This window comes from Thalassophryne amazonica, chromosome 9 (genome assembly GCF_902500255.1).
Source record: "Thalassophryne amazonica chromosome 9, fThaAma1.1, whole genome shotgun sequence".
NCBI classification, from domain to species: Eukaryota; Metazoa; Chordata; class Actinopteri; order Batrachoidiformes; family Batrachoididae; genus Thalassophryne; species Thalassophryne amazonica.
The window spans coordinates 74,240,789-74,265,140 of record NC_047111.1 but is presented as its reverse complement, the minus strand read 5'-3'; the positions used below and the strand labels follow the sequence as shown (position 1 = coordinate 74,265,140).

General features: G+C 43.8%; 1 protein-coding gene across 2 annotated transcripts in view; it reads left to right on the top strand.

Annotated features, from left to right (window-relative positions):
* The window catches only part of slc47a1 (solute carrier family 47 member 1), a 98,900-nt gene that overhangs the window by 40,504 nt on the left and 34,044 nt on the right, over nt 1–24,352 (top strand). The window lies entirely within an intron of this gene.

Below are 24,352 nucleotides of genomic sequence, written 5' to 3'. Positions count from 1 at the left end.
GTGAGTGATCTAAAATGAAACACTGCAGTCACAAAAAACAGGATGTTATCTTGTTACTTTGAATATATATATATATATATATATATATATATATATATATATATATATATATATATATATATATATATATATATGTTGTAGTCATAAACTGCAGAATACTTTGTTGGATAACTAGACATTTTAGAGCTTGTGTTAAATACTCAGAAATGTAAATCAGGTTAATGCAGAATAGCCTTCTTTAAGAACAAAATCATATGGTGAGTGAATCAGCCCGGATGCTTTCAAGGAAAGATGGGTAATTTTCTGTCCCATATGCTCGGAACAAGGACTTTGTCCGAGGGGATAATTGCGAAACAGTCATGTTCATATGTTCATAGCTGCTGGCTAGTCAAATAATTGCAAAGTAGTATATGAAAGAGTTTACAAGTGTTAGTGAGCTGGCAGTAAATATCCAGCTGTCTGTAAATGATCTCTTAGGGTGATGTTTTTGCATGCATCTATTTGGTGTACTTTTAGTAGGATGAATCATCAACTAATGGATCAATTTCCAGGAAACATTGAAAATGTTGAAATTGGCCTGCAGTAGAAAGCATGAAAGTTTCAGTCCAAGGGGGCAAGGACAGGAACTTTTTAAATTTTCATTTTAATTTTTGTTCAGTTACAGGATTTTGGAAAATATGCTACTATAGTAAGGGGTGCAACATAACTGGCCCTCATTGTGCTTGTGTGTTTTAAACATCATTGATACACAGTAGAGGAAAACACTTTTCTTACAATCTGTCATTTCTTTCCACTTATGAAGCACTTCCCTTGTGTTTTCTGCTACACATCATTTATTTTTAGCATGCACAAGCACCACGAGTACCAGTTATGTGCACCTCTGACTATAGTGCAGCAGATAATGTTTCAGGGGAATCTTTGAAATGGTGAGATAAGAACCAAATGGACAAACAACAACAACAACAACAACAAAAAAACAAACAAAAAACTCTTCAGACATTACCCTTTTGAAAATGCGGACTTAAATTTTCAAAATCACAGCTATTTTCCAAGATTGCTTCAGTGTTGTGTTTTCGTACATTCACTTGTTTCTTTCAACAGCACCAGCCCTGACACTTTTCAGGATTCAGTTTTTGTCATCACAGCTGGTGCGAGCTTTAAAAACAAACAACAAAAAGAAAAGCCTGAGTAGATGCATCCCTGCAGTGAGAGAAATGGGCATGTAAAAAAAGATGACAAACACCTACATTTCCTTCTTCAGAATTCAATGTGATAGGCGTACAAACTGCAGTGACTTGAAAGCATGACAAGTGATCCATATCAGGTTGTGCTTGCACCAATTTACATGCTAATTTGACAGAGAAAACTGAGTTTGAGAAATAGGTTTGATTTATCAAATAGTGGATTGACAGGAAAATAAACTGACAATTACTTCAGTTGTTAATTTTCTTTCATGCAGAAAAAATGAAAACCATTTTCTACAACCCCCAAATTTTTTATTTTTTTTTTAAATTTTAAATTCATTGTTCGGTTAACATCTTTGGATGTAAAATTTTATATGCAGTGACCTGCACTGATTCTGGCTATGTCAAGATGAGCTCATTAATGCATAAAGGGGTGGAGCATGGGTGGCTGTGTGCGATGAAAGAAGCATGAACACGCCCCGATCTTTGAGTCCAAAATATTGGTCTGAAGTAGCTAACGTAACATGTTAATCTCTGTTGAGGTATTTATTAAATCATATTTTTGGGGACTGCGCGGCAGTTCTTGATATGCTTTGATGTGGACATTAAAAGTTATGAGCCACTTGTTTTCTTAGTAATCATGCATTAACGGGATCTAACGGATCAGGCTACCATAGCTGCTAAATGGGCTAACTCCGTTAGCATACGAAATTAAATACAACCAGAATTTCTCTAAGCATAAGTATTGCAGCAGGGACATCTTAGATGATCCATAAGGCCGTTTTTTACAACACTGTTTGTCCTTTTTGTTCGAGACTAATATATATAATATGTCTGAAATTCGGTTTGCATTTATTAAATTCCACGCAGATTAAACGTAGCAGACACGGATTATTTGTTATAATTGTTTTAGCAAGTTTTCAGGGTATCATGCAGCAGTCTAACTCAGCCACATGGGGTGTGCAGCCAGTACATTCTGAGTGCCGGTCCCAAGCCCGGATAAGTGAGAAGGGTTGCGTCAGGAAGGGCATCCGGCGTAAAACAAGCCAACCCAACTATGCAGACTCAGAATCGAATTCCCATACCGGATCGGTCGCGGCCCGGGTTAACAACGTCCGCCACCGGTGCTATTGCCCAACAGGGTGCCGGTGGAAATTGGGCTACTGCTGGGCAAAGACGACGAAGAAGAGGAGGAAAACGTTGCCACGAACAGCGGGAGAAGAAGAAAACTAGAAGGGTGGAAATGAGAGTGGGGACTTTGAATGTTGGTAGTATGACTGGTAAAGGGAGAGAGCTGGCTGATATGATGGAGAGGAGAAAGGTAGACATATTGTGTGTGCAAGAGACCAAGTGGAAGGGAAGTAAGAGCAGGAGCATCGGCGGTGGGTACAAGTTGTTGTACCATGGTGAGGACAGGAAGAGAAATGGTGTTGGGGTCATTTTAAAGGAAGAGAATGTTAAAAGTGTGCTGGAGGTTAAGCGAGTGTCTGACAGGGTGATGAGTGTGAAGTTGGAAATTGAAGGGGTGATGATGAATATCATCAGTGCATATGCCCCACAGGTAGGTTGTGAGATGAAGGAGAAAGAAGATTTCTGGAGTGTGTCAGATGAGGTGGTGGAGAGTGTGCCCAAGCATGAAAGAGTGGTGATAGGAGCAGACTTCAATGGGCATGTTGGTGAAGGGAACAGAGGTGATGAGGAAGTAATGGGTAGATATGGTATCAAGGATAGGAATGGGGAAGGACAGATGGTAGTTGATTTTGCAAAAAGGATGGAAATGGCTGTGGTGAATACCTACTTTAAGAAAAGGGAGGAGCACAGGGTAACATATAAGAGTGGAGGAAGGTGCACACAGGTGGACTACATTCTTTATAGGAGATGCAAGCTAAAAGAAATCACAGACTGTAAGGTGGTGGCAGGAGAGAGTGTCACTAGACAGCATAGGATGGTTGTTTGTAGGATGACTTTAGAGGTAAAGAAGAAGAAGAGAGTGAGAGCTCAACAAAGGATCAGATGGTGGAAGCTGAAGGAGGAAGACTGTAGTGTGAAATTTAGCGAGCAGGTGAGAGAAGCACTAGTTGGAGGGGAAGCAATTTTGGACAACTGGAAAAGTACTGCAGATGTGGTGAGGGAGGCAGCTAGGGCAGTACTGGGTATGACATCTGGACAGTGGAAGGAAGACAAGGAGACTTGGTGGTGGAATGAAGAGGTCCAGGAAAGCATAAGGAGAAAGAGGTTGGCGAAAAAGTTTTGGGATAGTCGTAGAGATGAAGAAAGTAGACAGGAGTACAAGGAGATGCGGCGTAAGGTGAGAAGAGAAGTGGCAAAAGCAAAGGAAAAGGCATATTGCGAGCTGTACAAGAAGTTGAATAGTAAGGAAGGAGAAAAGGACTTGTACCGATTGGCAAGACAAAGGGACAGAGCTGGAAAGGATGTGCAGCAGGTTAGGGTGGTAAAAGATGCACATGGTAATGTGCTGACAAGTGAGAAGTGTGTGCTGAGAAGGTGGAGGGAATATTTTGAACCCTGAACCATCCCTTAGTTATGCTGCTATAGACGTAGACTGCTGGGGGGTTCCCATGATGCACTGTTTCTTTCTCTTTTTGCTCTGTATGCACCACTCTGCATTTAATCATTAGTGATCGATCTCTGCTCCCCTCCACAGCATGTCTTTTTCCTGGTTCTCTCCCTCAGCCCCAACCAGTCCCAGCAGAAGACTGCCCCTCCCTGAGCCTGGTTCTGCTGGAGGTTTCTTCCTGTTAAAAGGGAGTTTTTCCTTCCCACTGTAGCCAAGTGCTTGCTCACAGGGGGTCGTTTTGACCGTTGGGGTTTTACATAATTATTGTATGGCCTTGCCTTACAATATAAAGCGCCTTGGGGCAACTGTTTGTTGTGATTTGGCGCTATATAAAAAAATTGATTGATTGATTGATTGAGAGTAAATCAGGAAGTAAAAGAGATTAGCAAGGAAGAAGTGAGGGCTGCTATGAAGAGGATGAAGAGTGGAAAGGCAGTTGGTCCAGATGACATTCCAATGGAGGCATGGAAATGTCTAGGAGAGATGGCAGTAGAGTTTCTAACCAGATTGTTTAATAAAATCTTGGAAAGTGAGAGGATGCCTGAGGAGTGGAGACGAAGTGTGCTGGTTCCTATTTTCAAGAACAAGGGTGATGTGCAGAGCTGCAGTAACTACAGAGGCATAAAGCTGATCAGCCACAGCATGAAGTTATGGGAAAGAGTAGTAGAAGCTAGGCTTAGAAAACAGGTGAAGATCTGTGAGCAGCAATATGGTTTCATGCCGAGAAAGCGCACTACAGATGCAATGTTTGCGCTGAGAATACTGTTGGAAAAGTACAGAGAAGGACAGAAAGAGTTACATTGTGTGTTTGTGGACTTAGAAAAAGCTTATGATAGGGTGCCAAGAGAAGAGTTGTGGCATTGTATGAGGAAGTCTGGAGTGGCAGAGAAGTATGTTAGGGTAGTGCAGGACATGTACAAGAATAGTGTGACAGCAGTGAGATGAGCAGTCGGAATGACAGACTCATTCAAGGTGGAGTGGGATTACACCAAGGATCAGCTCTGAGTCCTTTCTTGTTTGCAGTGGTGATGGACAGGTTGACAGATGAGATCAGACAGGAGTCCCCATGGACTATGATGTTTGCAGATGACATTCTGATCTGTAGTGAGAGTAGAGAGCAAGTTGAGTCTAGACTGGAGAAGTGGAGATATGCTTTGGAGAGAAGGGGAATGAAAGTCAGTAGAAGCAAGACTGAATACATGTGTGTGAATGAGAGGGAGCCCAGTGGAATAGTGCAGTTACAAGGAGTAGAAGTGGTGAAAGTAGATGAGTTAAAATATTTGGGGTCAACTGTTCAAAGTAATGGAGAGTGTGGTAGAGAGGTGAAGAAGAGAGTGCAGGCAGGGTGGAGTGGGTGGAGAAAGGTGGCAGGAGTGATTTGTGACCGAAGAATATCAGCAAGAGTGAAGAGGAAAGTTTACAAGACAGTAGTGAGACCAGCTATGTTGTATGGTTTAGAGACAGTGGCACTAACAAAAAGACAGGAGGCGGCAGAGCTGAAGATGTTGAGATTCTCTTTGGGAGTGACAAGAATGGACAAGATTAGGAATGAACATATCAGAGGGACAGCTCAGGTGGGACGGTTTGGAGACAAAGTCAGAGAGGCGAGATTGAGATGGTTTGGACATGTGCAGAGGAGGGACCCAGGGTATATAGGGAGAAAGATGCTGAGGATGGAGCCACCAGGCAGGAGGAGAAGAGGGAGGCCAAAGAGGAGGTTTATGGATGTGCTGAGGGAGGACATGCAGGTGGTTGGTGTGACAGAGGAAGATACAGAGGACAGGGTGAGATGGAAACGATTGATCTGCTGTGGCGACCCCTAACGGGAACAGCCGAAAGACAAAGAAGAAGATTCAGCAGTCTCTTATTAACGTGATGAAAAGCATAAAAAATAAAATTTTGTAGTATAATATTCATTTACAATTGTCATCGTGTGATTCTCTATGTTGTTTTGACTGCAGCGACTCTGGCGCGCAAGGGATTATGGGATACATGAAAACCCAGAATGACCTAAAAATGGCTTAAACTAACATGTTAGAAAAAAATCCCCCTCCCCCATACAGTTATCATGGAGGCAGAAAGTATATATGTAAAAGCGAAAATGCCTTGGATGAATGAAACTATCTGCACTGAAAAAAAAATGATACTTTGGATCAACTTAAAAAAACTGATGTAATTTGTTACAGCTAATTTTTTTAGTTTCTCACAATGTATATTTATGATTTTGTAAAGTGATTCCAGCAGATTTAAACTGGAAACCACAATTTTCCATTAGACCAATTTAAATAAGTACTTTGAATGAAGTGCACTGTGTTTCACTTTTTTCATTGTGGGTACTTATGAGAAAAAGGGACTCAGCACTTAAGGGCCCGGTCCCACGGGCGTTTAGGAGGATTTGTGTATGGATTGCACACAAAATTGGCTCATATTCGCTTAACATCCGCAATATCTGTGAAACATGCTTGTATGAGTCAGCTGACACCCGCACACGTCTGCAATTATCCGCAGAAGCACGTTTTTCCGTTTCCAGGATGTTTGAGCTGCACAAAATATTGGCTACAGATGACATCCGCCTTACATACTCAATACATACACAATACATACACAATACATACTCAATCTATGCGCTGTATATTCACCGTCATCTACTGATATCTGCAACTGACAGGGATTTGCAGCTTGGCAGCGGACTGGGACAGTGTGTAAAACGGATATTCTGCGTGCCCATCATGTCCACATCACGAACTAAAAGAAGCTGTAGTGACTGCATACAGACTGGCCACGAATAAAGCATTTTTATTACATCTGCTTTGCATCTGATTTGCAGCGGATGCAAATCAGATGCGCTGTGTTCACAGCTGGACGCCGTTCTTTGTTCTACCGGCTGCCACGTGCTCTGCGCTGGATGCTGCGTATATAAAATAATTATTTTGTGGTGGATTAATCATTTTATTCTGCAAGTTGGCTGTTGAAAACGGCTCTAATCACCTCCAGAATCACAGAGGAAGCTGCAGCTAGGCTATGTGCATGCGCGCGCGTGAAAGGCTAACAAGCTGCAGAAAGCATTTTGAGCCGTCTAAAAAGACTTGTTTACATTGTCAAGGCTTGATAAAACAGTTGCGTGTTTTTTCCTTCTTGTTTGCAGCTGTTACAGTATTTATTCCTATAACAGATTTCACTTGTTATAATCGTTCAGACAGCTGCGCTCTGATGCGTTCCACTGACGTCACTACTCGCCCTGTTCACTGCTTGTTTACTCCAATCAACTTGTCCAAGTCCAGCACTTGCTCCAGAGCCTGTATTGCTGGTGTGAATAGTGATGCAGACGGCCCAAGTGCGCTTCTTTTATGACCGCAATGCAAATGCCGTGCACGCACAACAAGTGCTCGATGCATTCATAATACACCCGTAATACTGCCGTGATAATCGCAGTGCGTCGGATCCATTTCCTCACTACATGCGCTATACAATCGTGATTGTTCATCATATATTCGCTATACATTATTAATACAGTCAACAAAAATATAAATGCAACACTTTTGGTTTTGCTCCCATTTTGTATGAGATGAACTCAAAGATCTAAAACCTTTTCCACATACACAGTATCACCATTTCCCTCAAATATTGTTCACAAACCAGTCTAAATCTGAGATAGTGAGCACTTCTCCTTTGCTGAGATAATCCATCCCACCTCACAGGTGTGCCATATCAAGATGCTGATTAGACACCATGATTAGTGCACAGGTGTGCCTTAGACTGTTCACAATAAAAGGCCACTCTGAAAGGTGCAGTTTTATCACACAGCACAATGCCACAGATGTCGCAAGATTTGAGGGAGCATGCAGTTGGCATGCTGACAGCAGGAATGTCAACCAGAGCTGTTGCTCGTGTATTGAATGTTCATTTCTCTACCATAAGCCGTCTCCAAAGGCGTTTCAGAGAATTTGGCAGTACATCCAACCAGCCTCACAACCGCAGACCATGTGTAACCACACCAGCCCAGGACCTCCACATCCAGCATGTTCACCTCCAAGATCGTCTGAGACCAGCCACTCGGACAGTTGCTGAAACAATCGGTTTGCATAACCAAAGAATTTCTGCACAAACTGTCAGAAACCGTCTCAGGGAAGCCCATCTGCATGCTCGTCGTCCTCATTGGGGTCTCGACTTGACTCCAGTTCGTCGTCGTAACCAACTTGAATGGGCAAATGCTCACATTCGCTGGCATTTGGCACGTTGGAGAGGTGTTCTCTTCACGGATGAATCCCGGTTCACACTGTTCAGGGCAGATGGCAGACAGCGTGTGTGGCGTCGTGTGGGTGAGCGGTTTTCTGATGTCAATGTTGTGGATCGAGTGGCCCATGGTGGCGGTGGGGTTATGGTATGGGCAGGCGTCTGTTATGGACGAAGAACACAGGTGCATTTTATTGATGGCATTTTGAATGCACAGAGATACCATGACGAGATCCTGAGGCCCATTGTTGTGCCATACATCCAAGAACATCACCTCATGTTGCAGCAGGATAATGCACGGCCCCATGTTGCAAGGATCTGTACACATCTTGGAAGCTGAAAATGTCCCAGTTCCTGCATGGCCGGCATACTCACCGGACATGTCACCCATTGAGCATGTTTGGGATGCTCTGGACCGGCGTATATGACAGCGTGTACCAGTTCCTGCCAATATCCAGCAATTTCGCACAGCCATTGAAGAGGAGTGGACCAACATTCCACAGGCCACAATTGACAACCTGTTCAACTCTATGCAAAGGAGATGTGTTGCACTGCATGAGGCAAATGGTGGTCACACCAGATACTGACTGGTATCTCCCCCCCCCAATTAAACAAAACTGCACCTTTCAGAGTGGCCTTTTATTGTGGGCAGTCTAAGGCACACCTGTGCACTAATCATGGTGTCTAATCAGCATCTTGATATGGCACATCTGTGAGGTGGGATGGATTATCTCAGCAAAGGAGAAGTGCTCACTATCACAGGGGTTCCCATGATGCACTCTTTCTTTCTCTTTTTGCTCTGTATGCACCACTCTGCATTTAATCATTAGTGATCGATCTCTGCTCCCCTCCACAGCATGTCTTTTTCCTGGTTCTCTCCCTCAGCCCCAACCAGTCCCAGCAGAAGACTGCCCCTCCCTGAGCCTGATTCTGCTGGAGGTTTCTTCCTGTTAAAAGGGAGTTTTTCCTTCCCACTGTAGCCAAGTGCTTGCTCACAGGGGGTCGTTTTGACCGTTGGGGTTTTACATCATTATTGTATGGCCTTGCCTTACAATATAAAGCGCCTTGGGGCAACTGTTTGTTGTGATTTGGCGCTATATAAAAAAAAAATTGATTGATTGATTGATTGATTTAGACTGGTTTGTGAACAATGTAAGCTGCGAAAGGAAATATTAAACAGTTGTGGAAAAGCATTGATAAACTATCAAGAAGAGGCCAAACAAGGGACTACAACATAACACTGAATTTGAATGACACAACTATATTTGATAGTCTTACCAATGGAAATTATTTTAATCATTATTTTATTGAATCGGTTCAAATGCTCAATCAGAAGTTTACACAAACAACATGTAAACAGGTCTGTCTGTGCAATATGAATGAGTTAAATTTTACTGTGACCAATGGCACAGAAGTACACAAAATCCTAACCTCACTGTCTGGACTAGACACCCTTTTCATAAAAACTTACAAAGACAGTTTAACAGTGTTGATCACCAGACTTGTAAATCAATCCATAGTTGAAAACATATTTCCAAAGACCTTAAAAATAGCAATTGCCATTCCTATCCATAAAACAAGGAACAAACAACACATTAACAACTACAGACCCATCAGTATTCTCCCAGTTGTGTCAAAGGCTCTTGAAAAGGTTGTAGCTAAGCAACTCACTGAACATTTTGAGGCTGAAGACCTGCTACATCCTATGCAGTTTAAGTTCAGGACAAACCCCTCAACAGAAACAGCTTTCTGCCTCCTTGACAAAAACATAAAAAAAAAAAAACACCTGGATAATGGAGGAGTAGTAGGCAGAACCTTTTCAAATCTACGGAAGGCCTTTGACACAGTCAGTCACCTGGTTCTTCTCTCTAAATGAACTAAATTCAAACTGTCAGTGAATATTCTGACCTGGCTAAAATCTTATCTATCAGACCGTTCTCAATGCACTCACATTAATGATACCACATCCTCTATCATAGCCGTTGACATCGGGCTGCCCCAAGGGTCCAATCTGGGTCCTTTGCTCTTCTCCCTCTATATAAACGACTTGCCATCCGTGATACAGGAGGATATATATATATATCCAAATGTACGCAGATGACAGTCGTTTATACTTGGTGAAGATACGTTGAGCTGACTGAGGCAATGGGTAAAGTGGCAGCATGGCTACAAGAGTCAAGCTTAACTTTAAACATAAAGAAAAACATCCACCATGTATTTTTACAGTAAATCAAAAATGTGTAATCTCCCAAATGTGGATGTAAATGGGGAACAGTCTGAAAATGTAACAGAATACAAATACCTAGGCGTTATCTTAGATCCCTCGCTTACTTTTAAAAACATGTAAAACAAATGTGTCAGAGACTTAAATCTAATATAGCAACTTTTAAATGTATCAGGAACTCTCTAACTTTGGAAGCAGCAAAAACTTATTTTAACACAATGATAATATCCAGATTTTATTATTGTATCACATGCTGGTCACAAAGAAATAAAACAACTTTGAAGCCGTTAGAATCTATTCACAAACAAGCCTTAAAAATTTTGGACCGGAGAACAAGGCAGCACCATCACTGCCATGTTCTGGAAAAATACAGATTGCTGTATTTTGAAAATATTCAAAGAATGTGTAGTATCCGATTAGTGCATAGAATTATACGTACATAACTCTGCACCTGCTCCTCTTCAGAACTTTGTCCAGTTAACATCTCAAGTGACAAACAGAAGTACATGCTCCACCACCAGGGGGCAGTGTACTGTTCCAAAACGTAAAACAACTTTTGCACAGTCCGCTTTTTCATATAGAGCGATTAAAGAAAGGAAAAATCTTCCTACTGTATTAAAAAGCCAAACAAATTACTTTATTTTCACCAGTGAATTAATAAAGTGGCTGTTGAATGGGCAGACCTGCCAGCACTGACTCTGAGGCTGTTTTTCTCACCTGTGTAAAAAATTGTTCAATATTATTTCTGTGTTTTCTTACATACAATCGACTCTGTTTAGTGATTCAGATGTGTACTAGTACAGCCTCAAGGGGCATGGATTTTAACGTGACTTAAGCTGTGTTGGAAATACCAGTAAAAATGAAATTGATTTGTATTGTGTAGAGAATGTTCGGTGGTCGATGAATGCAAGTGATATGATCTGATTGTGACTGACTGTGATATGGTCTGACTTTGTTTGTGAAAGTGATTTATTGTGGGAGAGGAGTTTTAGAATATTGTGCAGTTTCATTGTTAATTTATTTGAAGTGCCTAGGGACTCCAAAATTAGCTATTTAGCTATAATCTGGTGCAGCTCATCTCTGTCTCTTTGAGCTTAATGATGCTGTACATTGTCCCTTAAATAAACTAATAAACTAAACTCAACAGCGAACAAAACATATATATATATATACATATATATATATATATATATATATATATATATATATATATATATATACATATATATATATATATATATACACACACACACACAAGGTCTGTTTGAGCCCACGGGTGACTTCCACTCCTATCTCCAGGCCGAAACACCAGGCTTTAGTGGTAGGGGATTGTATCACCCGCAAAGTCAGATTACAGGTGCTGCTGACGTTAAATGTATTCCTGGGGCCAGAGCTCCCAACATTGCCTCCCATCTTAGGTTGCTGACACTGCAGCAGGGTAGACAGACAAAGGAACATGACACCTCCCGACATTGCCTCCCATCTTAGGTTGCTGATACTGCAGCAGGGTAGACAGACAAAGGAACATAACACTAGATACACTCACATTGTTATTCACGTCGGTGCCAATGATGTCAGAATGAAGCACTCCGAGGTCACAAAAATGGACATAGAGAGGACATGTGACCTTGCTAGAAAGATGTGTCTGCATCAATTAATAGACTCTGGTTCCCTCCCCTTCTGGGGTAATGATGAGGTGTTTAGCAGGCTGACATCATTAAATAGGTGGCTGGCACAATTTTGCAGACAGCAAGGCTTTAGCTTTATTGAAAACTGGCCTTCGTTCTGGGGCCACCGTGGCTTGCTGATGCCGGACGGCCTTCATCCTACTGGGGAAGGTATTGCCATCTTTTCTGCAAACATAGATAGAGCTCTACAAGGAGGGTAACATTAGGACTTTACAGCAGGCCACGGAGCAGGTGATTACAGACCCTGCAAGGTTTATGACAAATGTGGCTATGGAATCCATTATCTTTATGGGGAAATTAATGCAGAAAATCCATTATGGTGATAGTGCAGTTTATATGGCAGGGAGGAAAATTCATCAAGTTGAGACTGTGGCCTGTTTCCACAGATGTGTCCATAAAAGTAATATCAAATATTTCGTGTCTGCTACCAACAACCCACGTGGACTGTCTCAAAAGTAAACCTATTTCCAGGCATCTTATATATGCTACTCTGGAACCACCCCTAAATCCAGACGTTCCAACTGTCAACCCCACTGAGGTTCATAGCCTGAGCCTCAAAATCATTGCTGATTAATGATCTAATTATGGATCATCCCTTAGATATGATTGGGTTATATGAAACCTGGCTTAAACCTACAGCTGTCCTCCCCTTAAGTGGAGGACTGCACGCTGCCATACACATTTAGTCATGTCCCTAGTGATGCGATGCAAAGTGGGGGTGTTGCTGTTATTTATAAATCTATACGTGGTATTGCACGTGGTATTGCTGTCACAAATATTAACATCATGCCTCTTGCATCGGTGGTCTCTGATCACTCACTTATTAGGTTTATACTTTCGCTGCCATGTTTAGTGGAACAACAACCTTATTTATCACTCCGGCGATGCGTCAACTCCGACTGAACTTGAAGCTTGACTGCCTGATATCTTAGGTTTGACAGGATGTATGGTTTGGACACAAATGCAAGGCTCACTCTGGTAGCTCTGGTTGGAAGACTTTAGTGAAGAAAATAGCAGAGGTCGGTACACAGGAAGGCAGTCCAAAAAACACAGCAACAGTACAAAAAACATGAGGCTTAGACAAGGTCGGAATAAACAGGCTGGAGGTCAAGAACACAATGAGGCTGGCAGAACAAGGAATACAGAACTGAAGGCTGGAGAGAAGGCACAGGGCGCATCAATCTGGTTGTTGGGAAAGTGTAGGAACACGGACCCACAACAGGGGGCGCAAATGAACGGACAATGAAGAAAGTCAAATCACAAAGTTTTACTGTTGTGAATTTACACAACAAACACAACAGATTACAAATACAGCAGTAACCGAATTCCAAAGGTGTCGTGTGGGCAGGCTCGACGATAGGAGACGTCTGTCCGAGTCGAACCGGAACCACCCGATTTCCTCTGCCACCGAACCCCGGGGATACTGGAGCCGCCAAGTCCCGAACCCCAGGTGGCCACTGCCTCCGCTCGTCGGATCCGGTACTGCTGGCAAGGAACAGAAACAGTCAGGTGTGGGTGCGGCTGCACCCAGCAACACACAGGGTGGAACACCACCTCCACCTCTTGTCAGGAAAACACTAAAGTGCAGGAGTGTGAGTACTTATCCAAATACTGTTTCCTGCTGCTCTTCTCTCTCTCTGTATAAAGGCAAAAGGTAATTAAGGTTGATATAATCGGCTGGATACATTACCTCCTTGGTAAAGCGATATCTCGGCAATGAGGTGGAGATGCCGTCCTGCTGATATACCTCCCTGTTGATTGATATCAGCTGTCTCGTCTCAGGTGATGGGTGACAGCTGTCACCCTGGCTGCTCCTGTGAGGCGACAGCGCCCTCTGGTGCCTGGAGCCCGCACTCCAGACAGGGCGCCCTCTGGTGGTGGTGGGCCAGCAGTACCTCCTCTTCGGCGGCCCACACAACACTGGTGAGGAAACAGAGCAAAATGAGCAGTATATATACATCCAGGTGATTAGCAGCAGATTGACAGCAGGTGCACGGGGAGGAGCCCAGAACGGGGGCATGGTCCAGAAAGCAGAGACACACCCACCACCAAGAGATACACAGAGAAAGATCACACAGAGGAATAGACAAACAGAAGAGCAACCAAACAGATAAAGACAAAACAAAGCAAAATAGAGCAACCTCACACCCTGACAGTACCCCCACCGCCATGGCCAACCCCGGGCGGCCCAGGCGCGACAGGGTGGGCAGCATGAAAAGTGCGAACAAGGCCAGGGTCCAAAATAAAGTGGGAGGGGATCCACGACCGCTCCTCAGGGCCATACCCCTCCCAATCAACCAAATACTGAAAACCACGCCCACGACGGCGAGAGGCCAGGAGCCGGCACACAGGAAAAACAGGGCCACCATCCATGCACCGGGCGGGTGGCGGGGGAACTGCAGAGGGCACAAAACGCTCGACTGAACGGGTTTGACACAACTGACATGAAACGTGGGATGGATACGCATGGACTGGGGAAGACGAAGATGAACTGAGACAGGATTGATAACTTTGGAGATCAGGAACGGACCAACAAACCTGGAAGCCAATTTCCTGGGCACGCCCCTAAGGGAAAGGTGATGAGTTGATAACCATACCTTCTGGCCCACAGCGTAAGATGGAGCCGTGGACCTTTTACGATCAGTGGAGGCCTTATATGATGCCGTGGAACACAGCAGAATCTTCCGTGCCTGCTCCCAGGTTCGTTGGCAATGGAGGATTAGACTAAGCATTGAAGGGACCGGGGAGTTAAGGTCGACAGAGGAGAAGAGTGCGGGCTGATGACCAAAGACCACATGGAATGGAGAATAACCGGTGGAAGCAGAGGGCAAACTGTTATGTGCGAGTTCTATCCAAGGGAGTTGATCGGACCAGGAAGTGCGATGACGTGAGGCTAGCAACCGAAGCCCTTTCTCCAATTCCTGATTCAACCGCTCCGCCTGCCCATTAGCCTGTGGATGGTAGCCTGAGGTCAAACAGGATGTGACCCAGATGAGACGGCAAAACTCCCTCCAAAAATGGGACATGAACTGCGGGCCCCGGTCTGACACAATGTCCTGAGGCAACCTGTGTAACTTGAAGATGTGATTGAACATGACCACCGCAGTTTCCTTAGCCGACGGAAGTTTGCTCAAAGATATAAAATGGACCATTTTCGATAAGCAGTCAACGACGGTCAAGACCACCGTATGCCCCTTGGAGTGCGGAAACCCAGTCACAAAATCCATTGCGATGTAGGACCATGGACGAACCAGAATAGGTAACAGCTGTGTGGCGCCAGCGGGCGGTTGATTGGACGATTTGTGCATCACAAAAAATTGACAGGCAGCCACATATTCTGAGACATCTTTGACTAAGTCAAGCCACCAAACCTCCGTTGCACAATGAACAAGGTCTTCCTAATACCCGGGTGACAAAACATATGGGTTTCATGACATCAGCAAATGATTTCGCCCCTGAGTGCCGGAGGGACAAAAAGCTTTCCCCATGGACACCCAGCGGGAACAAGCGCATCCACCACAGCTGATATGATACGAGACTCAATGTCCCAAGTAAGGGCGGCCACAAAACAGGAGGGGGTAAAACCGTTTCCGGCTCTAAGGGCGCATCAACTGGTTCCCCCTGACAAGATAGAGTGTCCAGTTTACCGTTCTTTGAGCCCGGCGGTAGGACAAGGTGAAGTTAAAACGACTGAAAAATATTGTCCAACGGGCCTGACGGGAGTTAAGGTGTTTTGCTGTGCGGAGGTATTCAAGATTTTCATGGTCAGTGTAGACTATGAATGGGTATTGTGCCCCCTCCAGCCAGTGCCGCCATTCCTCCAAAGCCACTTTTACCGCTAACAGTTTGCGGTCGCCGATGCCGTAATTACGTTCCGCTGGGGACAGTTTCTTTGACAAAAAGGCACATGGATGCAGCCGGTTGTCAGAGGGATTTCTCTGTGACAAGACCGCCCCCACACCCACATTGGAGGCATCAACTTCAACCACAAACTGCCGAGCGGGGTCAGGGAGGAGCAGCATGGGGGCAGCAGTAAAACGATTCTTTAGGACTCTAAATGCCTCGTCACACTCCGGCGTCCAGATGAACAGGACAAGGTCGCGGCATGCAGGGGAGCTGCAATGGAACTAAAACCCTGGATGAACTTGCGGTAGTAGTTGGCGAAACCTAAAAATCACTGAACCTCCTTGCGGGATGTGGGAACTGCCCACTCCCGAACCGCCGTCACTTTAGCAGGATCCATTTTAATTTCACCTGTGGAGATCACGAAACCAAGAAAAGAAATCGTGGATCTGTGAAATTCACATTTGTCTGCCTTTACGACAAGTTCGTTTTGTAATAAGGTCTGTAATACTAGACGGACATGGTGTGTGCGTGTGGCCAGATCATGGGAAAATATCAGAATGTTGTCTAAATAAACAAAGACAAATTTATTAATAAAATCCCGTAGCACGTCATTGACCAGATTCTGGAACACGGCAGGTGCATTCATCAGTCCAAATGGCATTACAAGATATTCATAATGTCCCGAGGGGGTGTTAAAGGCCGTCTTCCATTCGTCACCTTGTTTAATCTTGACTAGGTGGTACACGTTTCGCAGATCAAGTTTGGTAAAGATCGTGGCCCCTTCTAATAACTCAAATGCAGAGGAGATTAGCGGGAGCGGGAAACGGTTCTTAACTGTTATGTCATTTAAGACCCGGTAAGCAATGCAGGGGCGGAGTGTCTTATCCTTCTTTTCAACAAAGAAAAAACCTGCCCCTGTGGGGGATGAAGAAGGAGGAATCAAACCTGCCGCCAAGGACTCCTGAATATACTCGTTCGTAGTGTTACGTTCAGGAGCTGAAAGAGAAAAGAGCTTTCCGTGTGGCGGAGATGCCCCGGGAAGGAGCTCGATTGCACAATCATAGTCGCGATGTGGAGGTAATGATTTAGCTTTGGCTTTACTGAAAATGACTGCCAGATCATGGTAACATTCAGGAACTCCGTTGAGATCTGGATTGGACCCCTGAGAAGTGCAGACGGTGTTATTCAGACATACATTATTACATGCCGGACTCCATGAAATGATTTCACACTTTACCCAATCAAAGTTGGGCCCATGACGTTGTAACCAGGGGTGCCCCAGAATGATTGGGTGAGTCATTTTATCCAGTACATGAAGACTGATGGATTCAGAGTGTATGTGAGAAACTATCATTTTAATCGACTGAGTGCGGTGTGTGATTTGGCCCAAAACATGACCGTCCATGGCATGTACCACCAGTGGATGTGAGATCTTATACATCTTAAGGTGAAGGGACCTGGCGAGAGAGGATAAGATTAGATTAGCATCAGAACTAGAGTCAACAAAAGCTGATACGGTTATAGTGTCTGCATGGTGGCACCCCTGGCTTGACCATTAGAAATCAAGTGTCCTGACTGTCCACAGTAATAGCACAGTCCACCCTCACGGCGGCACTGTCACTCTGCTGGGGAAAGATGTGTGCGTCCCAACTGCATGGATTCCTCAGCTCTGTGTGGAGGAGGGTCGAGCCGAGCGTGGGAGGAGGAGGGAGGCCGGTTTGGAGGCATGTTGGCATGTTGATCCGGATAGCGGCTTCTTCTTCGTGTTCGATCCTGCAGACGACGGTCCGTGCGGATGACCAGCGCTATCAGTCTATCCAAGTCGTCTGGTAAATCGACCACTACAAGCTGATCTTGAATGTCAGCGGACAGACCCTGGAAGAAGACATCAAGAAGACCCGCCGGGTTCCATTCACTTTTGGCTGCAAGAATGCAGAAGTCAATGGCGTAATCCATGACCCGGCGGTTGCCCTGCTTTAGCCTCATGAGCGAGCGTGCTGCCTCGCGCCCTGGAGCCGTGTGCTGGAATACTTGTTCAAGGGCGGTGGTGAACGCTGAGAGAGAAGCACAGGCTGGTGACTGGCAACCCCACTCAGCGGTGGCCCAGACTGCCGCACGACCGGTCAGGTGAGTAATCATATAAGCAATCTTGGCTCTATCAGTTGGAAACATTGCTGACATCAGTTCAAAGTGGAGTTCACACTGCGTAATGAAAGGTCTGACGTCTCCAGTCTCGCCTGAGAAGCGTTCAGGTTGCAACAGCTGGTTGCACACCACTGGCGCTGATATAGATGCTGGTGAGGTGGCTGTCGGCGCTGGTGGAGGTGGACTGGAACCAGCAGTGGCTGCATCCAACAAATCCTGAGGGCTGAGTCGTGTCAGTAACTGACTCATCTGCTCGGTGATGGAAGACATAAATGCGTCCTGGCGTTTAGTGAGTTCGCTAAACCCGGAGCTGAGTGCAGCAAGTTGGTCTTCCTGCTGTGCAAGCTGTTGACTGTGGTGACGTACCGCCAGCTGAAATGGATCTGAGCCTGCTGCGTCCATTGTTGGCCAGATTGATCTGACAGGATGTATGGTTTGGACACAAATGCAAGGCTCACTCTGGTAGCTCTGGTTGGAAGACTTTAGTGAAGAAAATAGCAGAGGTTGGTACACGGGAAGGCAGTCCAAAAAACACAGCAACAGTACAAAAAACATCAGGCTTAGACGAGGTTGGAATAAACAGGTTGGAGGTCGAGAACACAATGAGGCTAGCAGAACAAGGAATACAGAACCGAAGGCTGGAGAGAAGGCACAGGGCGCATCAATCTGACGAGGAAACAGAGCAAAATGAGCAGTATATATACATCCAGGTGATTACCAGCAGATTGACAGCAGGTGTGCGGGGAGGAGCCCAGAATGTGGGCGTGGTCCAGAAAGCAGAGACACACCCACCACCAAGAGAGACACAGGGAAAGATCACACAGAGGAAAAGACAAACAGAAGAGCAACCAAACAGATAAAGACAAAACAAAGCAAAACAGAGCAACCTCACACCCTGACAAGCTTCACATCTGGAATATGCCCAATCAGTAGACAGTGTTGTGGATTGATTAAACTCAGCACTCAAAACTACACTCGACATGATTGCACCACTTATATTAAAACCACATGTGGCCCATTTTTGGGCCGACTGTGCTGGAAATTATGAATCTCTCTTTAACCACTGCATCTGTACCTAAATGTTTCAAATCCGCAGTGATTAAACCATTAGTTAAGAAATCTAATCTTGATCATAGTGTACTGAAAGAAATTAGGCCGATATCAAATCTGTCATTTTGCTCTAAAATTCTGGATGAGGTGGTTTCATGGCAGCTCATGGACCATTTTACTGAGAGTAATTTTTTTGAGCCACTGCAGTCTGCTTTTAGAAAATATCATTCCACAGAGACAATTCTCACTAAAGTGGTGATTGATCTTCTGCTTGCAATGGATTCGGACACCACTATGGTTCTGGTGTTGTTAGATCTTAGTGCTGTGTTTGATAACATGAATCATCATATTCTACTCGATAGGCTGGGGAATCATTTTGGGATTACTGGGAGTGCCCTTGCATGGTTGATGTCATATCTGACCAGTCATTCTTACTGTGTTTTGTACAGTAACACTACCTCTAACCTTAGTGACATGAAATTTGGGGATCCACAGGGGTCCGTCTTAGGCCCCCTGCCTTTCTCCCTTTATGTAGCACCCCTTGGACATATATTGCGGTGTTTTGGGATTACCTTTCACTGCTATGCTGATGATACTCAGTTATACATGCCGATAACTGCTGGTAATCTCATCCACATAAAATCTTTAGAAGATTGCCTTGCATGAGTGAAAAGCTGGATGTCTATCAATTTCCTGCTTTTCAACTCTGATAAGACTGAAATGATGGTTCTTGGTCCAGTGAGACACCGGCATCAATTTGACCATCTTAAACTTAGCCTAGGCTTGGCTGTCATACATCACACTGACAAAGTGAGGAACCTTGGGGTAATTTTTGATCCTACGTTGTCCTTTGACCTACACATTAGACATAATACGAGGACTGCTTTCTTCCACCTGCGAAATATAGTGAAGATTCGTCCCATCCTGCCTATGGCTAATGCTGAGACCCTGATTCATGCATTTGTCTCTTCTAGATTGGACTACTGCAATGTTCTATTTTCTGATTTACTGCAGTCCAGCATTAGGGGTCTCCAATTGGTTCAAAATGCTGCTGCCAGACTTTTGACAGGAAGCAGAAATTTTGACCACATTACACCCATTTTGGCATTTCTTCACTGGCTTCCTGTCCCAGTGAGATCAGATTTTAAGGTTCTGCTACTAACCTATAAAACTGTTCATGGACTGGTACCTGTGCAGGACTACTCCCTCGGGTGAATAAAAAGTCTGTGGGTCACAGAGCTTTCTCTTATCATGCCCCTGTTCTGTGGAATGATCTCCCTGCATCAATAAAACAGATTCTGTAGAGACTTTCAAGTCCTAACATGCACTTATTTTCCCTTTTGTATGGCTAGCATACTGGCATAGTATGTTATTGTCAGACCGTGTGGGAGCCCAGCACCCGGAGCGGCTGGTCCTGCAATGCAGACTCCCAGACTTGGCTTTGGTGTAAGAGATAACATGGTCTTTATTTCAGGCACAGGTACGGTACACATGTGGTCAGTCAGCAGAGCAGAGGTACAATCGGGATCAGGCAAAAATGCAGTCATTGACGAGCAGGGCTCAGTGGCACAAGCAAACACAGACATCGGAGATAAGGCAAAAGGCGCAGTCAAAAATACAGAGCAAAAATACCGTACATGGCTAGACAAAAACAGGGCTGTGAATAAAGGCTGAAGAGTGTACAAAGACAACAATCTGGCAGTGAGATGTGAGACTTGTGAGGGCTTAAATAACAGGTGGTGTAAATGAGATGCATGTGCAGACTGATTAGGTAATGAGGTGCATGTGTGGAGGGAAGATTCTAGAAAGGGGGTGTGGGTAGTGGACAAAGATTAAACACTGTGCAAGAGAGTGATGTAAGGAACAAAGATACTAGGGCAGGTGCAGGGAGTGTGAGTGAGTTGAAACAATGCAGACAGAAACAAGGTGAGAGATATGGGGCAGGTGCAATGATGTGAAGTGAGAACATAATCAGATATGAGTGAGGGACTACAGGGAACTATGAACTGAGCAAAAACAGAATATACAGGAATAAGAATCAGGCATGACCATGAGAACTAAAAGTAAACCATGATATAATATATATTAATACATATACTAAATATACTAAAATTAACATTAAATAGGTGTGTAACTTTGCAAAAACAATGTCGGACTCTGTAGTTTTCTCTGGGCCCCTCCCCAATCAGACCGGGAGTGACATGTTTAGCCGCATGTTCATATTGATTTATTCTGCCTTACAGAAACCTGGTTACAGCAGGATGAATATGTTAGTTTAAATGAGTCAACACCCCCGAGTCACACTAACTGTCAGAATGCTCGTAGCACGGGCCGGGGCGGAGGATTAGCAGCAATCTTCCATTCCAGCTTATTAATTAATCAAAAACCCAGACAGAGCTTTAATTCATTTGAAAGCTTGACTCTTAGTCTTGTCCATCCAAATTGGAAGTCCCAAAAACCAGTTTTATTTGTTATTATCTATCGTCCACCTGGTCGTTACTGTGAGTTTCTCTGTGAATTTTCAGACCTTTTGTCTGACTTAGTGCTTAGCTCAGATAAGATAATTATAGTGGACGATTTTAACATCCACACAGATGCTGAGAATGACAGCCTCAACACTGCATTTAATCTATTATTAGACTCTATTGGCTTTGCTCAAAAAGTAAATGAGTCCACCCACCACTTTAATCATATCTTAGATCTTGTTCTGACTTATGGTATGGAAATAGAAGACTTAACAGTATTCCCTGAAAACTCCCTTCTGTCTGATCATTTCTTAATAACATTTATATTTACTCTGATGGACTACTCAGCAGTGGGGAATAAGTTTTATTACACTAGAAGTCTTTCATAAAGCGCTGTAACTAGGTTTAAGGATATGATTCCTTCTTTATGTTCTCTAATGCCATATACCAACACAGTGCAGAGTAGCTACCTAAACTCTGTAAGTGAGATAGAGTATCTCGTCAATAGTTTTACATCCTCATTGAAGACAACTTTGGATGCTGTAGCTCCTCTAAAAAAGAGAGCTTTAAATCAGAAGTGCCTGACTCCGTGGTATAACTCACAAACTCGTAGCTTAAAGCAGATAACCCGTAAGTTGGAGAGGAAATGGCGTCTCACTAATTTAGAAGATCTTCACTTAGCCTGGAAAAAGAGTCTGTTGCTCTATAAAAAAGCCCTCCGTAAAGCTAGGACATCTTTCTACTCATCACTAATTGAAGAAAATAAGAACAACCCCAGGTTTCTTTTCAGCACTGTAGCCAGGCTGACAAAGAGTCAGAGCTCTATTGAGCTGAGTATTCCATTAACTTTAACTAGTAATGACTTCATGACTTTCTTTGCTAACAAAATTTTAACTATTAGAGAAAAAATTACTCATAACCATCCCAAAGACGTATCGTTATCTTTGGCTGCTTTCAGTGATGCCGGTATTTGGTTAGACTCTTTCTCTCAGATTGTTCTGTCTGAGTTATTTTCATTAGTTACTTCATCCAAACCATCAACATGTTTATTAGACCCCATTCCTACCAGGCTGCTCAAGGAAGCCCTACCATTATTTAACGCTTCGATCTTAAATATGATCAATCTATCTTTGTTAGTTGGCTATGTACCACAGGCTTTTAAGGTGGCAGTAATTAAACCATTACTTAAAAAGCCATCACTTGACCCAGCTATCTTAGCTAATTATAGGCCAATCTCCAACCTTCCTTTTCTCTCAAAAATTCTTGAAAGGGTAGTTGTAAAACAGCTAACTGATCATCTGCAGAGGAATGGTCTATTTGAAGAGTTTCAGTCAGGTTTTAGAATTCATCATAGTACAGAAACAGCATTAGTGAAGGTTACAAATGATCTTCTTATGGCCTCATCTCTGTGCTTGTTCTGTTAGACCTCAGTGCTGCTTTTGATACTGTTGACCATAAAATTTTATTACAGAGATTAGAGCATGCCATAGGTATTAAAGGCACTGCGCTGCAGTGGTTTGAATCATATTTGTCTAATAGATTACAATTTGTTCATGTAAATGGGGAATCTTCTTCACAGACTAAAGTTAATTATGGAGTTCCACAAGGTTCTGTGCTAGGACCAATTTTATTCACTTTATACATGCTTCCCTTAGGCAGTATTATTAGACGGTATTGCTTAAATTTTCATTGTTACGCAGATGATACCCAGCTTTATCTATCCATGAAGCCAGAGGACACACACCAATTAGCTAAACTGCAGGATTGTCTTACAGACATAAAGACATGGATGACCTCTAATTTCCTGCTTTTAAACTCAGATAAAACTGAAGTTATTGTACTTGGCCCCACAAATCTTAGAAACATGGTGTCTAACCAGATCCTTACTCTGGATGGCATTACCCTGACCTCTAGTAATACTGTGAGAAATCTTGGAGTCATTTTTGATCAGGATATGTCATTCAAAGCGCATATTAAACAAATATGTAGGACTGCTTTTTTGCATTTATGCAATATCTCTAAAATCAGAAAGGTCTTGTCTCAGAGTGATGCTGAAAAACTAATTCATGCATTTATTTCCTCTAGGCTGGACTATTGTAATTCATTATTATCAGGTTGTCCTAAAAGTTCCCTAAAAAGCCTTCAGTTAATTCAAAATGCTGCAGCTAGAGTACTGACGGGGACTAGAAGGAGAGAGCATATCTCACCCATATTGGCCTCTCTTCATTGGCTTCCTGTTAATTCTAGAATAGAATTTAAAATTCTTCTTCTTACTTATAAGGTTTTGAATAATCAGGTCCCATCTTATCTTAGGGACCTTGTAGTACCATATCACCCCAATAGAGCGCTTCGCTCTCAGACTGCAGGCTTACTTGTAGTTCCTAGGGTTTGTAAAAGTAGAATGGGAGGCAGAGCCTTCAGCTTTCAGGCTCCTCTCCTGTGGAACCAGCTCCCAATTCAGATCAGGGAGACAGACACCCTCTCTACTTTTAAGATTAGGCTTAAAACTTTCCTTTTTGCTAAAGCTTATAGTTAGGGCTGGATCAGGTGACCCTGAACCATCCCTTAGTTATGCTGCTATAGACGTAGACTGCTGGGGGGTTCCCATGATGCACTGTTTCTTTCTCTTTTTGCTCTGTATGCACCACTCTGCATTTAATCATTAGTGATCGATCTCTGCTCCCCTCCACAGCATGTCTTTTTCCTGGTTCTCTCCCTCAGCCCCAACCAGTCCCAGCAGAAGACTGCCCCTCCCTGAGCCTGGTTCTACTGGAGGTTTCTTCCTGTTAAAAGGGAGTTTTTCCTTCCCACTGTAGCCAAGTGCTTGCTCACAGGGGGTCATTTTGACCATTGGGGTTTTACATAATTATTGTATGGCCTTGCCTTACAATATAAAGCGCCTTGGGGCAACTGTTTGTTGTGATTTGGCGCTATATAAA